This window comes from Chiloscyllium punctatum, chromosome 6 (genome assembly GCF_047496795.1).
Source record: "Chiloscyllium punctatum isolate Juve2018m chromosome 6, sChiPun1.3, whole genome shotgun sequence".
Classification (NCBI taxonomy): Eukaryota; Metazoa; Chordata; class Chondrichthyes; order Orectolobiformes; family Hemiscylliidae; genus Chiloscyllium; species Chiloscyllium punctatum.
The window spans coordinates 602,808-619,742 of NC_092744.1; the positions used below are offsets into that span (position 1 = coordinate 602,808).

At 38.9% G+C, this 16,935-nt stretch overlaps 1 protein-coding gene across 9 annotated transcripts in view; it reads right to left on the reverse strand.

Annotated features, from left to right (window-relative positions):
* Nucleotides 1–16,935, reverse strand: part of mecom (MDS1 and EVI1 complex locus) — a 1,146,298-nt gene that overhangs the window by 320,205 nt on the left and 809,158 nt on the right. The window lies entirely within an intron of this gene.

Genomic DNA, 16,935 nt, shown 5'->3' on the forward strand with positions numbered 1-16,935 from the left:
AGGACAAAAATAGAAATTGCTGGAAAAGCTCAGCAGATCTGGCAGCACATGTGGAAAGAAATCAGAGTTAATGTTTTGGGTCAAATAAGCTTTCCTCAGAACCTTGTCTCTGACTTATAGCATCCACAGTTCTTTCTGCTCCCAAACACTCAAATTATCAGATGGAAATGGGAAGAGAAGGTGAAAGCAAAAGAAATTATACAATTACAAGAAGGTTTCCCCTCAGCCTTCAATAATTGGAAATCCCAATTCCCAGAATTCTCAAGGTAAAACTGATTTGTTTTCTTGATCACCTCTAAAATTATGTCTTCTTGCCCATGTGGAGGGGAAGGATTGCTATAACAACCTTGTTCTATTCTTAATTTATATCGTATCATTTCAGTACCAGGTCTTTCTATTAGCTTGGACAATATCACCTTCCAAGATAGGATCCAAATTACAAAGCTATCAAAATCTGTAAGTAATAAAACAAAACAAGTGCTGTGAATACTCAGCTGTCAAGCAATTGACATCTATGTTTTCTCTTTGAGATAAAGAAGAGACCCCCATTGTTAACAGCGAGTACCATAGGCTGGATTGAAAGTTCAATTAAATCAGTTTCAGCTAAAGGGAGTGTTCGGCTGATAGGCAGGAGATGGAGGAGTGCTTGCACAAAAATATGTCATAGGAAGAGAAGTAGTGTTAGGATGGCTAAGGAGTGGACTGCATCAAAGAGAAAATGCCCTTTTTGGGATGCTGAAAGGGGAGTGCAGAGAAGGTATTTTCTTGATGGCATTATGCTGGAAATGGCAACATTATTCTTTTGTATAAGTTTTTGTGGTTGCTACTATTCTACACAAACAGGTTGACAAATTATCAACTTCATGTGTTTTTCCACTTTCTAAACATAGGTAATTGAATTATCTTGATATGATTTCTACAGCAGAGTTAATGGCAAACAATCATAAGACCCACAAGATTTAAATAACCTCATCTGCTATCTTTGAAATGACAAGCAGTGGGACGGTTTCTCTCAAATAGAGTCATGGTTTCAGTAGGAATAGAGGGGAAAAAGAACTGTATGTCAATGAATATTTCGCACTGTCTTGTCTATAGCACTGAGCCAACATAAATGTCAATGATCTGGGGACTGACAGCAAAACATGGATTATCACAGCAGTGGGGAGTACGGGGGTGAAGAGGTATCCTATGATTGGTCTGTAGCAAGGCTGCAAATTCTTTTCTATTTAATCCTCTGAAAGGTATACATCTAACCATATGTTGACACAGGCAGTGCAATGAAATGCTGTAATGCTTCTCTCATTTGCATTTGGCTTTTGTTCTGTTCTGTTTTGTTCTGTACACAACATTCCTGAAAATCAGATACTTTACAACATTGCAATTTACCATCACAATCTTCAATAACACCTCTTTAAAAATAGTCAGAAACCAAATATGCTTCAATGGATCAATAAAATGGGGATCTATGGTTGTAAAGAAAATGTAATAGGCCTCCTTTGCTCAAAATGTAAAGCCATGTTCATAATCAGCATGGTTTGGAAAGTCATCACTCATGTATCCATGTCAAATCTCTCCCAGCACTTTACTGTCCAGGGCAAAGAGCTGGAAGAACTCAAAACCTCTAACAGAGAAATGGACCTAATCTCTACAGTTACAGAATCTTCCTGAACTCTCACAACACCACCAAATAATTGGGAGTTAATTCTGTCTGAAATATTAATCCCATCTTGGAATGCATGTTATGTGTCAACTCCCAACTGTTACAAAAGTATTGTTAAAACATACAGTAAGTTTATAAGGGAATCAATTCTTATGGAAAAAAGGCAGGAAGGTGGAGTTAAAGATGATCAGATCAACTTTGATATCCTTGAATAGCAGAGCAGGCTTGATGGGCTGAATGGTCTACTTCTTATGGCCTGCATTTTATGATCTACATCTTATGGCCTGACTATGGAGGAAACAATCCAAATAATGGAGATTAACCGTTCACCATGTGGGTAACTGAGGGAGAACCTATAATATTCTGTAATATAACAACATTATGATTTGGAGATGCCGGTGTTGGACTGGGGTGTACAAAGTTAAAAATCACACAACACCAGTTATAGTCCAACAGGTTTAATTGGAGCAGCACTAGCTTTCAGAGTGCTGCTCCTTCATCAGATAGGTGTAGAAGCAGTACTCTGAAAGCTAGTACTTCCAAATAAATCTGTTGGAGTATAACCTGGTGTTGTGTGACTTTTAACTTTATGACAGCATTAAACCTCATGCTTTATTATAAAATACGTAGATGTAAGAATTTCTAAAAAAAAAGATAATTTAAACATTGAAGAGAAATATCTAAACATACAATAGAAGCTGGTAATGGCTGAGTCTGTAACTACAGGCCAATCGTAGGAAATGTCTTCTCCCTCTGCACTCTCCAGCACTGTAATAAAATTTACACTATTATCTCTCACGGATCAGTACAGAATCTTGATCAGTACAATGAATTCTATTTGATTTATAGTTGCCACATGTGCCTAAGCGTTTTGTTTTGCATGCAGTACAGCATCATACCACACAAAGACACAAAGATCATAAGGTGATTGAATAGAGTGAAAAATACAAAGTTGCGGCTGCAAAGAAGGCAAACAAAAAGCTAGATCAACATTAGATTTGATGTTACCAAAGTAATAAAGAGACTGACTGCATGCCCTGACATGTGAAGGGGGCACTGATCCATCTGACTAATAATTACAACACTTGTAAAACTTCTGCTATCATTCTCATCACTCGATCAAAAGTGTTTTAATATTTGTTATGGTATATTTAAGCAGCATACCCATAAGAAACATATTTTGTACTAAACTTATTCAAGGTGTACCAAATCCCTATTCTTAATGCTGCATTCTGTACACTGTTAAATATTTCCTCTTTCCATATATCATGAAACACATTCTGTGTTCTACATTTTGTATTCTACAATATACATTTCTGGAGGTCTTCCATTTAGCTGCACAGTAGAACTTCAGCAAGTGCTTTCATTCACATTGACAACAACCATTTATCTCCGATGGCTCTCTCACAGGCCATGACATAATGAAAACTTAAATAAAACAACTCTGTACCAAATATATTGTGTACCAACAGTATGTACTTATCAAGTTTGAATTACCTTCCCCTTTTCTCAGTATCTAAGTGTTAGAACATGATTCACAAAAGCTTCAAGTTTTATGTCAGATATTTAAATATCTGACAGTGCCATTTACAAGTACCTAATGTTTCTATTAAATGCCTATTTAAATATCTGTGCAACATACAAGTTATGAATCAAAATTTGAGCTGAAAAAGGTTCCCTCCCAATTGCAACCTTTAAAAGAAGCCACAAAAAGAAAACAAAATCGGCAGTGACCTCTAGAGTCAGCCTACAATATATCTTTACTGGAAATCTATACTCTAGAATATAGTTGCTTGTATTTGAGTCAGAAGAACATGCATTTTGAATAACTGTATTGAAATAGGAAGTATAGGATGGACACGGTGTGTTAGATAAGGATATATTCATCTTGATGTAAACCTGAGCAATGATAGAAAGAGGATACATTTAACAATTAGCAAGAAGCTTGAACACATTGTGATATTTATAAAATTACTTAAGTAATAGTGAAAACATACATCTAAGATCATATGAAATTAATTATCAGCCTAATCAGGATTGCCAAATATTCATGAAAAATAATATTGAAGAAATGCTTATCAGGGTGTGTTTATACAAAACAAGCTATCAGGGGAAAAACTATTTTCTTGGATGATATAATAATGTCCTAATCCTAAACAAAATTACATATTTTTATATTTTCATTTGTGAAAAGTTGTGGAGTTGTATATCAGTGTGAGGGAGTTCCTCAGAGGCAGAGTTAGCAGGTGAACACAATGAATATTCAATAAAGGAGCTGTGCAAACTGCAGGGCAATGCTGATTATTATTCATTCAGACAAAGACCATAAGTTCCAGTGATCTTGTATTCTGTAATGTACAAGGTGCCAACAGTGGAACTTGCATCATTTTGTAAAATCAGCATTTTTGACTAATATTGCAGTGCTTAATACCAAGGTCACATTACAGAACGTGCCCTGGGGTCATGTGGGGCAATTTTGTCCTTACACTTTAATGTAAATTGGATAATATCAGATCAGTTATTCATTACACTTCATTACACACCACTATTTTTCATGATTTTCATTTCAACCATCTTCATTGAGATGAAAGTCAAGAAAGTCAGATTGTAGGTGTCACTGATCCAATGTTTCCTGTTTTATAGATTGCTAAAAAGTCAAAATGTGGGAGATACCTGATAAGAACATTTACTCAACAGCTGCTCCCTTGAAATTAGTCTCCACATTGTGCACTGAAAATGACAACAGCAAGAAGAGGTGTAAGGATCAGACCAGCTCCTTTCAGGAGGCAGCCATGAAGGCTTTGTTTCAAACTGTTAATAAAGTTAACTGTGAACAATGATTCAAAGATAACAGAAAAACAGGCAGATGCTAATTTTCTGACCTGCACTAATTGATTTTCTATGAGTTGAGAACCTTCGTATTATGGGGTCAGATGCAAGGGTAAACAGAAAAATCGAAGATCAGAGGCTTCCCCAAGCTCATCAAAATACTATTCTTTGTGTTTTTCAATCTCTGTTCAACTTATTCCTTGACACGTTAGCATTCGTTTCAATGCTGACACATAACATACAAGTGGGATTTTAACTCCCTGTGTTGAGGAACCTCAAACAAAAGCTAAAGACCTAACTCGACTATTCCACTCTGTCACTATCGTCCCAATGATAATTTGAATAAGGGTCTGTGGTGCCTGGTTGACTCTGGTGGGAGTCCTATAAATACCTTTTTAAAATTGCTGTTCCAGTATGTAGATAGGACTTCTTTAAATGTGAATTATAGTCTGCTCAACATCCAGTTCATCCTGGATTCTTCATTCTGCATAAGCTGTTAGCCAAGAAACAAAGGTCTTCAAAGTGTAAATTAGAAATTCATTTTGGGAATGAGCATTCCCTAGTTTTATGTAAATAGTGCAGGCTTTCCATTGTAGCTCTCAGGTGCTCAGTCCAGTCTGCTGGCTGCGTGAAAGCACCCCGTTGCAGCTTACATTCTATAACAGCATGAAATAAAAAACAGCTCTATTTAGATACTCAGTCCATAATACTTACTTGTAAAAAAATTAACTCTGTACAAACGGAGCCAGAGGGACCAAACAGAATTAAGAAAAAGACTTCTGGGCCTCAGCTGGTTGAGAACATAACAACAAAAAATGCTCAGATATTATAATTATACAACTGAACAAAATTATTGCACTTTAAACTTTTGCTTTAACACTTAGCTGGGTCACATCCCAATCATAACTTGCAAAGCAAAAGGGGATGCTAATGGCACCATAAATAAAGCAAAAGTTGATTTGAGAGGAGTTAAAATGACAAAAGTATAATTATTACCAGCAGTTGCTGACTGGAAACCAACGAGTGCAGTGGGGTTAGCATTTGAAATTGTTGAAATTCTTAATTTGGAGATAAAACAATGTTTCTTGAACTTTATTGAGTTTCTTATGAACAGTGTAGGGAAGGCTGCGGATAGATGTCAGAGTGGGAATGAGGTGAAGAATTAAACATGTCAAACAACTGGGTCATACTTTTAGAGTGAATGGAACTGCTCGGCAGAGTGTTCACATCATCTCCACTTGCCATCCTCAGTGTGGAGGAAACAGGTCATTAGCAGCGGATACAGTATTCCAAACTGAAATAAGTGGAAATATAATAATTCCAGCTTAAAGGTGTGTTCAGAGCCCCAGATATTGGTGGAGGTAAAAGGACAGATGTTGATCTCCAATATTTAGTTTTGAATTGTTCATGAGATGTGAGTGTCACGAGCTAGGCCAACATTTGACACCTATCCCAGTTTTCCTGGAGAAGGTGGTGTTGAGCTGCCTTCTTGAATTGCTGCAGTCCTTGGGATGTAAGGATATTCACAGTGCCATGAGGAAGGGAGTTCTAAGACCCAGTGACAATGAAGGAATAATAATAAATTTAGGATGATGAGCAACTTGCAGATGACAGTGTTCCCATGTATCTACTGCCCTTGGTAGGGCTTGCAGGTTTGGAAGGTGCTGTCCAAGGAGCTTGGTGCAGTGCATGTTGTAGGTAGTACACACTGCTGCCACAATGTGTTGGTGGTGAAGGGAGAGTAAATATTGAAGGTGATCTTTATTAATAATTGGAGCTCTTTCTGGGGAAGGTGGGACCTCTACAAACAGAATGACCTTCACCTGAATCAGAGGGGTACCAATATCCTGGGGGGAAATTTGCTAATGCTCTTCGGGGGGTGGGGGTGGTGGTGGTGGTGGTGTTCAAACTAATGCCGCAGGGGGATGGGAACTTGAATTGTAGTTCCAGTGTACAGGCGGTTGAGGGTAGTGAGGTCAGGGATAGGCTTACAAGGTCGCGAGAGGGCACTGACAACCAGGATGTTGGTTTGAAATGCCAGGAGCATCTGGAATAAGGTGGCTGAACGTGCAGCATGGGTTGGTACCTGGAATTTCAATGTGGCCATTTCAGAGATATGACAAGAGGAGGGACACGAATGATTGATGCAGATTCCCAGATTTAGATGTTTCAGTAAGAACAGAGAAGATGGCAAAAGAGAGAGGGGTGTGGCATTGTAAATCAAGGGTAGTATTGCAGCAGCTGAGAGAATGATTGAGGACTCATCCACTGAGGTAGTTTGGGCTGAGGTTAGAAACAGGAAAGGATTGGTCACCACGTTGGGACTGGGAATACTATAGTTCAAGTAGTTCAGATGGGTCAGTTTTTGTTCAATATGTGCAGGAGGGTTTTCTGACACAGTATTGGATGGGGCGGTGTTTGTGCAGTGTGTCCAGGAAGCTTTTCTAACGCAGTATGTAGATTGTCCAACCAGAGGGGAGGCCATATTGGATTTGGTACTCGGTAACGAACCGGGACAAGTGGTGGGCTTGTTAGTGGGTGAACATTTTGGTGATGGCGACCACAATTCTGTCACTTTCACCTTGGTTATGGAGAGGGATAGGTGCACACAACAAGGAAGTTTTTACAATTGGGGGAAGGGAAATTACGATGCTGTAAGACAGGATTTGAGGAGCATACGTTGGGAGCATAGGCTGTCAGGGAAGGATGTGGTGGAAATGTGGGACTTTTTCAAGGAGCAGATACGACGTGTCCTTGATATGTATGTACCGATCAGGCAGGAAAGAAATGGTCGTGTGAGGGAGCCTTGGTTGACGAGGGAGGTTGAATGTCTAGTAAAGAGGAAGAAGGAGGCTTACATAAGGTTGAGGAAACAAGGTTCAGACAGAGCAGTGGAGGGATACAGGATAGCCAGAAGGGACCTGAAGAAAGGGATTAGGAGAGCTAAGAGAGGGCATGAAAAATCCCTGGCGGATAGGATCAAGGATAACCCCAAGGCATTCTATGCGTATGTGAGAAACCTGAGAATGACGAGAACGAGGGTAGGTCCGATCAAGGACAGTGGTGGGAGACTGTGTATTGAGTCGGAAGAGATAGGAGAGGTCTTGAACAAGTACTTCTCTTCAGTATTTACGAACGAGAGGGACTGTATTGTTGAAGAGGAGAGTGTGAAACGGACTGATAAGCTAGAAGAGATATCTGTTAGGAAGGAAGATGTGTTGGACATTTTGAACAACTTGAGGATAGACAAGTCCCCCGGGCCTGACGGGATATATCCTAGGATTATGTGGGAAGCAAGAGAGGAAATTGCAGTACCGTTGGCAATGATCTTCTCGTCTTCACTGGCAACGGGGGTGGTACCAGGGGACTGGAGAGTAGCGAATGTTGTGCCCCTGTTCAAAAAAGGGAATAGGGATAACCCCGGGAATTACAGGCCAGTTAGTCTTACTTCTGTGGTAGGCAAAGTAATGGAAAGGGTACTGAGGGATAGGATTTACGAGTATCTGGAACGGCACTGCTTGATTAGGGACAGCCAGCACGGATTTGTGAAGGGTAGGTCTTGCCTTACAAGTCTTATTGAATTCTTCGAGGAGGTGACCAAGCATGTGGATGAGGGTAGAGCAGTGGATGTAGTGTACATGGATTTTAGTAAGGCATTTGATAAGGTTCCCCATGGTAGGCTTATGCGGAAAGTCAGGAGGCATGGGATAGAGGGAAATTTGGCCAATTGGATAGAAAACTGGCTAACCGGTCGAAGTCAGAGAGTGGTGGTAGATGGTAAATATTCAGCATGGAGTCCAGTTACAAGTGGAGTTCCGCAGGGATCAGTTCTGGGCCCTCTGCTGTTTGTAATTTTTTATTAATGACTTAGATGAGGGAGTCGAAGGGTGGGTCAGTAAATTTGCAGATGATACAAAGATAGGTGGAGTTGTGGACAGTGAGGAGGGCTGTTGTCGGCTGCAGAGGGACTTAGATATGATGCAGAGCTGGGCTGAGGAGTGGCAGATGGAGTTCAACCCTGCCAAGTGTGAAGTTGTCCATTTTGGAAGAACAAATAAGAATGCGGAATACAGGGTTAATGGTAGGGTTCTTGGTCAGGTGGAGGAACAGAGGGATCTTGGGGTCTATGTACATAGATCTTTGAAGGTTGCCACTCAGGTGGATAGAGTTTGTAAGAAGGCCTATGGAGTATTATCGTTCATTAGCAGAGGGATTGAATTCAAGAGTCGTGAGGTGATGTTGCAGCTGTACAGGACTTTGGTTAGGCCACATTTGGAGTACTGTGTGCAGTTCTGGTCGCCTCACTTTAGGAAAGATGTGGAAGCTTTGGAGAGGGTGCAGAGAAGATTTACCAGGATGTTGCCTGGAATGGAGAGTAGGTCATACGAGGATAGGTTGAGAGTTCTCGGCCTTTTCTCGTTGGAACGGCGAAGGATGAGGGGTGACTTGATAGAGGTTTATAAGATGATCAGAGGAATAGATAGAGTAGACAGTCAGAAACTTTTTCCCCGGGTACAACAGAGTGTTACAAGGGGACATAAATTTAAGGTGAAGGGTGGAAGGTATAGGGGAGATGTCAGGGGTGGGTTCTTCACCCAGAGAGTGGTGGGGGCATGGAATGCGCTGCCCGTGGGAGTGGTAGAGTCAGATTCATTGGCGACCTTTAAGCGGCATTTGGATAGGTACATGGATGGGTGCTTAATCTAGGATAGAAGTTCGGCACAACATCGTGGGCCGAAGGGCCTGTTCTGTGCTGTATTGTTCTATGTTCTATGTTCTATGTTCTATGTAGACAGGCCAACAGGGGTGGGGGTTCCATATTGAATTTGGTACTGGGGAATGAACCCAGCCAGGTGTTAGATTTGGAGGTAGGTGAGCACTTTGGCAACAGTGACCATAATTCAGTCATGTTTACAAAAGCAATGGACAGGAATAGGTATATACCACAGAGAAAGAGGTATAACTGGGGGAAAGGCAATTCTCATATGATTAGGGAAGATTTAGGATGCATAGGATGGGGAAGGAAATAGCAGGACATGGACTCACTTGAAATTTGGAGCTAATTCAAGAAACAGATACTGAGGTTCCTTGATAAGCATACACCTCTCAGGCAGGGAGGTAGTTGTCGAGAGAGGGAATTGTGATTTACTAAACAAGTTGAAGCTCTTATCCTCACATAAACCTTCCTCTTCCTCTGGACGAGACATGAAGGTTTAGTGAGGGGCCTGGAGAGTTATAGGTTAGCCAGAGAAGATCTAAAGAGAGGGCTAAGAAGAGCCAGGAGGGTACATGAGAAGTTGTTGGTGGATAGGATCAAGGAAAACCCAAAGGCCTTCTATAGGTATACCAGGAATAAAAGAATGACTACAGTAAGACTAAGGCCAATCAAAGATAGTAGTGGAAAGTTGTGTGTGGAACCTGAGGACATAAGGAAAGCATCTAATGAATACTTTTCATCAGTAATCATATTGGAAATTGGCAGGTGACAAGATTATATGGAATTGAGGTTGATAACGAGGAGGTTTTAGCAATTTTGGAAGATCTGAAAATAGATAAGACCTCTGGGGTGGGTGGGATTTATCCTTGAATTCTCTGGGAAGCCAGGGAGGAGATTGCAGAGCCTTTGACTTCAATCTTTATATCATCACTGTCGACAGGAGTAGTGCTAGAGGACTGGAGGACAGCAAATGTTGTTCCCTTGCTCAAGAAGGAGAGTCAGGACAACTCTGGTAATTATTGGCCAGTGAACTTTACTTCAGTTGTGGGTAAGGTGTTGGAAAAGAATGACTTGATTAAGAATAGTCAACACAGTTTTGTGCAGGGTAGGTCGTGCCTCACTAACCTTATTGAGTTCTTCGAGAAGGTGACAAAACATATGGATGGAGGTAAAGTGGTTGATGTGGTGTATATGGTCTCAGAAAGGCATTTGATATGATTCCACATGGTAGGCTATTGCACAAAATACAGAGTATCAGGATTAAAGGTGATTTAGTGGTTTGGATCAGATATTGGACAGTTGAAAGAAGACAGAGGGTGGTGATTGATGGAAAATGTTCATCCTGGAGCTCAGTTACCAGTGCTATGCTGCAAGAATCTGTTTTGGGGCCACTGCTGTTTGTCATTATTATAAATGATCTGGATGTGGGCATCAAAGGATGGGTTAGTAAGTTTGCGGATGTCACTAAGGGAGGCAGAATAGTGAATAGTGACGAAGGATGTTGTGAGTTACAGAGGGACATAGATAAGATGCTGAGCTGGGCTGAAAGGAGTGGAGTTTAATGCAGAAAATTGTGAGGTAGTTCACTTCAGAAGAAATAACAGGAATGCAGAGTACTGGGCTAATGGTAAAATCTTGGCAGTGTAGATGAACAGAGAGATCTCAGTGTCCAGGTGCATCAATCTCTGAAAGTTACCACTCGGGTTGATAGGGTTGTTAAGAAGGCATATGGTGTGTTGTCATTTATTGATAGGGGGATTGAGTTTCAGAGCCACGAGGTCAACCTTCAGCTTTAGAAAACAGTGATAAGGCCGCACCTGGAGTATTGCATGCAGTTCTGGTCACTACATTATAGGAAGGATGTGGAAGCTTTGGAAAGGGCTCAGAGGAGATTTACTAGGATGTTGCCTGGTATGGAGGGAAGGTCTTAAGGAAAGGCTGAGGGAACTGAGGCAGTTTCATTAGAGAGAAGAATGTTGAGAGGTGACTTAATTGAGACGTCCAAAATAATCAGAGGGTTAGATAAGGTGGACAATGAGAGCCTTTTTCCTCAGATGGTGAAGACTAACACGAGGGAGCATAGCTTTAAATTGAGGGGTGATCGATTTAGGACAGATATTAGCAGGCACTTCTTCAATCTGAGAGTAGTAGGGGCATGGAACGGCCTGCCTGCAACAGTAGTACTCACTGACGTTAAGGGTATTTAAATGGGCATTGGATCTACATATGGATAATAATGGATTGGTGTAGGTTAGATGGGCATCAGATTATTTTCACAGGTCGGCGCAACATCAAGGGCTGTGAAGGGCCTGAACTACTCTGTAATGTTCCATGTTCTATGTTCTATTGAATGTTAACAGGCAATGGTGAATGTTATTCACTGCTTATCAGCTCAATGCTGATGGGAATGTGCTATGTGATAAGAACAAAGTGTTGCAGGTGATTGAGAAGTGGATCAGGGCATAACAGAGGGAACTTCTTCTATGAAATGATAAAAGTGGAGGAGCAGGGAAGATACATTGAGTAGTGGCATTGTTCTGGAGGTAGGCAAATGAAGATTGGCAATCATTGAACGTGGAAGCTGATAGGGTGGAAGGTGCACATATGACAAACCAATTGTGAATCTAAATTTTGTCATTTAACACTCTGATTTCCATCCTATCACTTCTTATTGTTACAACATGCACCAAGGCTCCTTGGACAGCACCTTCCAAACCTGAAAGCCCTACCAAGGGCAGCAGATACATGGGAACACTGTCATCTGCAAGTTCCCCTCCAAGTTGCACATCATCCTAACTTGGAAATTTGTTACTTTTCTATTCCACGGATGCTGCTAGACATGCTGAGTAATTCCAGCATTCACAGTTCTAGTTTTGTGTTAATTACATACTCCTGAATAATGTGATGGGTTACCAAACTGCATGATGACTGGAACCGAGTCTCAGTCTGTTGTGAGGAAAAGATTGTGACTCATTCTTTGTTTTTCTCTCCCTAGGACAGAAACTCACAATTGTGCAGCCAGGTTACTTGTCACCTCTGAAAGATAAAGGGTTACAGAAAGATGTGAACCCCTTACTCAGTTTTGGCATTGACACACTAACAAAATGCATCCTAGTGAGAATCTAATGTGTATGTTTAATTAAGAGTAATCAGCTTTCAGTATTGACCCAGTGGTAACACTGGTGTCAGAGGAGTTGTGATGCAAGGTCTACCCCAGAATACAATGTTGTGACACCTAAGAGCAGCACTAAGAGGACGCTGAATTGTTGGAGCTGTATTTTTGGTGAGAGGTTAAGGTGTTTTCCATCTCAGGTTTATGGTTCTATGTAAAGAAAAGCAGATGAGTTTACACAAGGGCTTGGCCAACATTTATCCCTCAACCAATATTACAAAAATGATTTCATTGATGACTTTCTTATTGCTATTTATGGGATGCTGCAGTGCCAAGGTTGAATGCCATGGGTTCCTGGGTAGGATTTTAAGAATGGCTTCGAGATAGCAGCAGCCCAGGATAAAATGAGAGTATGTGCCCATATTGGCTTAGCAATGCCACAGGAGGTGGCCTCCTAGTTGGTTACCTCTGGGTTTGCTGTTCTTTGGCAGGCTCTGGTACCACTGCCTGATTAGATGGCAGACAGCTCCAGCATATTAGTAGCCCTCCATGACAAAGGTGGGTGGTACTGAGACAGGTAAGATAACTTGAGGGTGCCTGGCAATGTAGATGCTCTTGGATAGGTGAGGTTCATTAAACTTGGCCGATCACTATGATTGAGGGGAAGGTCATTTGCGAGGTTTTCCTTTCCATGGCCTTCTTTTGAAGCGTGAGACCTCTGGCTCTGATGGCTACCCTGGCAGCTGTGGGGACTCTGGGTCCATTGAAGTTGCAACCTCTGAAAGTGGCACAAGAGGTACTCAGCTATCTGCAAAGTTGTTCTCTTCGAGAAACTGCCTCATCTTCCATATTGACCCAGAAATTTCTGAAAGATACCCATCACAAACCCCGCATTACCCTCTTTCTTTTTCCATTCATCTCAGCTCTTCTCCCTTGGGCTGGGAAAACCCTGTCCTTAACTGCAAAAGCAATTATTTGGCTGTGAATTATTTTAGGAAGTCTTACATCTCTGAAAGGCGTTACATAAATGCATTTTTTTTTCTTTTTTTTGATTGTGAGAAATGTGGTTACTCATTAAAGCTTACAATGACAAGTCAAGTTTGCATATATAAAACCAAAGAAGTAACAAATGTATTGAACATTCTTAATTGACACATAACACTTTTTCACAGCTAACTATTTGACCACTGATCATATGCCCATGCTTATTATACCTTGGAGATTGACATACTGATCTGTGCATTTCAAGTGAAAAGAAATCTAGTTTTCCATTAACTGAAACCACAACCAGTTATTCTAATTGGCCTAACAATTACAGTACCAGCCTCAGGGGGAACTATTCCACAAATGCCGTCTCCCATTACTGTCAACAGTTACACCAATCTGATTACATTCACATCAAGGAGGAGTAATTCTCATTTTTCTATAATGATTACTTACCTCATTTAATTGGGAAAAATAAACAATTTAAATGTGAAAGTTAAACACTGGAGAAGATTCTAATCAATGAGATATTCACAAAGACTTCTTTGTTGCTATTTTGAATCCCGCCAGCTTAAAAAAAAGGCACTGAATTCAACTGAAAATTGCTTCAAACTGAATAGCTACTTCAAAACCAAAAGTTCATCAACGATTTTGATAACAGATTGTATCCAGAACATTAAGCTGGTTTGACTTTCCCTTATGAACATGGAGTGGCAGTATATTTCTAGCATTTTCTAATTCTTGTTTCAATATCTAAGCATCTTACAATTGGCCAGGAGCAAAATTTGAAAATGACATTGAATGAATTTCTAAGCAGATAAAAATTTAATCTGTAAACTGCTTCAAACTGATAACGAAAACAAGCCAATCAAAACTCTTTAATTTTAAATTGATTGAAACTTATTAATAACCCCTTACCAAGACGTTTGGAGTGATTTGAAACCAACCTCATCACCAATCTATAATCAAACCAATCTAATTTGTCCGGCAATTCTAAATCAAAAAATCCAAGTTCACTACTAACAGCTTCAAATTTGTTGAAAATTCCATGTCAAACAGTTCTAAATGTACAAATAATTTACTGTCATATATTTCCAAATTTATCAGCTCTTCCAAATTAAAGGAATCTAAAATCAGCAATAATTTCACATTGAATCATTTCAAACAGACCAATGATTCCACAATTGATAACACCCAAACTCATCATTTCAAATAATAGCAACATGGATACAAATAGTATTTTTCTGAAGATTATCCTGAAGCAGTTCACAGGCAATTGATTTCTCTTTGAAAGGTAACCACTGTTGGTCAAACACTGCAGTCAATTTCACACATCCAGGTTCTACAAATAGTAATGAATGGAATGACTAGTTAACCTGTTTCACTTTATTGGTTAAGAAGTGAAGATAGAACTATCAGTAAATTTGGATTCATTTAAAATGGAATAGCCAACAAATTTGGAACAGTGCAACAGCGTGCTATCATTGGGTTTGGGAGTTAAATGATTTTGAATTCATTGTATTTAACAAGTCTAAACTGATGAGATAGTTGCACCTTGCTTCTAATTTCAATTCACCATCAATTGCATATCAAAATCCTCCAAAATGATTGGCAATTTCTCAGATCATTTTGAGATTATTGACTGTTGCAGATTAAGCCACTCTAAACAGTTCTATATAAATCCCACATCAAATTGCTGCAAGCTCATAAACAAATTCATCAAATCGACATCAGCTGGATGACCAGTCATTGCAAACACAGTGGGTTACACATCCAAAACACCGTACTTGCTACTAATTCAACAAATTTCCCATTCAAAAGCATTAAATTTACTTACTGTTCCACAAAACAAATTCATTGATAATTTTGCTTCAAATGATTTCAAATTTACTGATAAGTCTACATCAAAATGATAATGAAACTAACTATTCCAAACATATTATGTGCTCCAGACTTAGGTAGATTATATTAAACAATGCTAAACTCACTGATAATTTCCTGTTGACCTTGCCTATTCCTGATTAAATCAAAGTGCCGTGATATTCCCAACATAAAATAAAATTAATACTTGCTAGAAGTTCAAATAATCTTTATGAACCTCATTGTGATACAAGAAAAACTAATTCAAACATTCAAGAAATTACAGAACCTTTTCTAAATTTATGAATGATCTTTCAAGAATATTAATTATTTCATCTCCAATTGATCAAATAGTTTATCTTTAAATCATCACAACTAAAGTTGAAACAAATACAAGAAATTCTGATCAAACTATTACTAAATATTTCTGGATCTAAGCATTGCAAACAATTGTGGTAAAGCTTTTCTAACTTAACTTTATATTTCCTACTGTTCCATATAGCACATACCAAATTATTCCAAAAGATTTATTATTAAACTATTCCAGATATTTTAATTTCATTTTAATCTGTAAAAATATTTCAAACAAATGTAAGCCTTAAATTTATCATATTGTTCCAAGCCAATTTTGTAAGAAACAAATGGGAGCCTGTTTCTCATTAGGTTGTTCTACACATTCTGTATCAAATGATTGCACTAAATTAGCCACTGAAACATTCTAACTTATTTTGTTGTTCTCCATGTTTTTCAAAAATTCCCATAACAAAGTGCTTCAAATAATTCCACATCTACAATTCCAAATAGTTCTATATCTCTCATTTCAAACAACTGGATCTTAACTGGTTCGAAATCATTCAATCATATATTCTTGAATATGTTTCTGACCAAACTGTTCAAGCTGTTCCATTCAAATTATTCCAAGCTATTCATGTAAAACCACCCTAACTTACAAAAACATTTCCAAGCTATCGCAACTGTTTCTTCATAATTTAGCTACACCATTCTTAACAAATTGTCTTCAATGTTTCCTTATCAAATCATAGATTTTTTTTTAGGATTGGTTTCAATTATGTGAAATTGATATAAGCAACTGAATAACATATGATTCAAACTTAATTCCTACCAAAGTACACAAAAATGTTCTGTCATACCAGTCTAAAATGAACAATTGTTGGAATTACCCAACCATTTCAAGCTACTTCAAACACATTTATAATAAGGAATTTCCTAGAATTGTAGCAATTCAATCATCTCAACCTGGAGCAAATTGACAAAAATAATAACAAATTATGTAATGAATTTGCTCAAACGATCCAGATAAACAATTGTGTAACAATCTAAATCTAGAAATTCCATATTAAATAATTTCATTTCAGATAATATCTTTTCCAAACATATCCTTGCAAACTATTCGATTTAATGCCCAAACAACAAGCTCATAATCAAACTTACACAAAGTAATTAGCTAGCGAATAATTCCCACATGAAACTATTTGGCATCAAATGCTTCCTGTTCTAATTGATCCAAATCAAAACTCTCTTGCAACTGATTTAATAAAACACCCATTCCAATTTTAAAATCCACATTAATACACTTAAGAAATTCCCCATTCAACTATGTTCCAACATGTACTTCACAATTGAAAAGTGAAATAATGATTGAAATAATAATTGAAACAATCCATTATCAAACAATTTTATGGCAATTCATTATGACAAAGTTCTCTCTGCAAATGACTCATGATTAGGAATTTTGACAATTCCACAACCGAC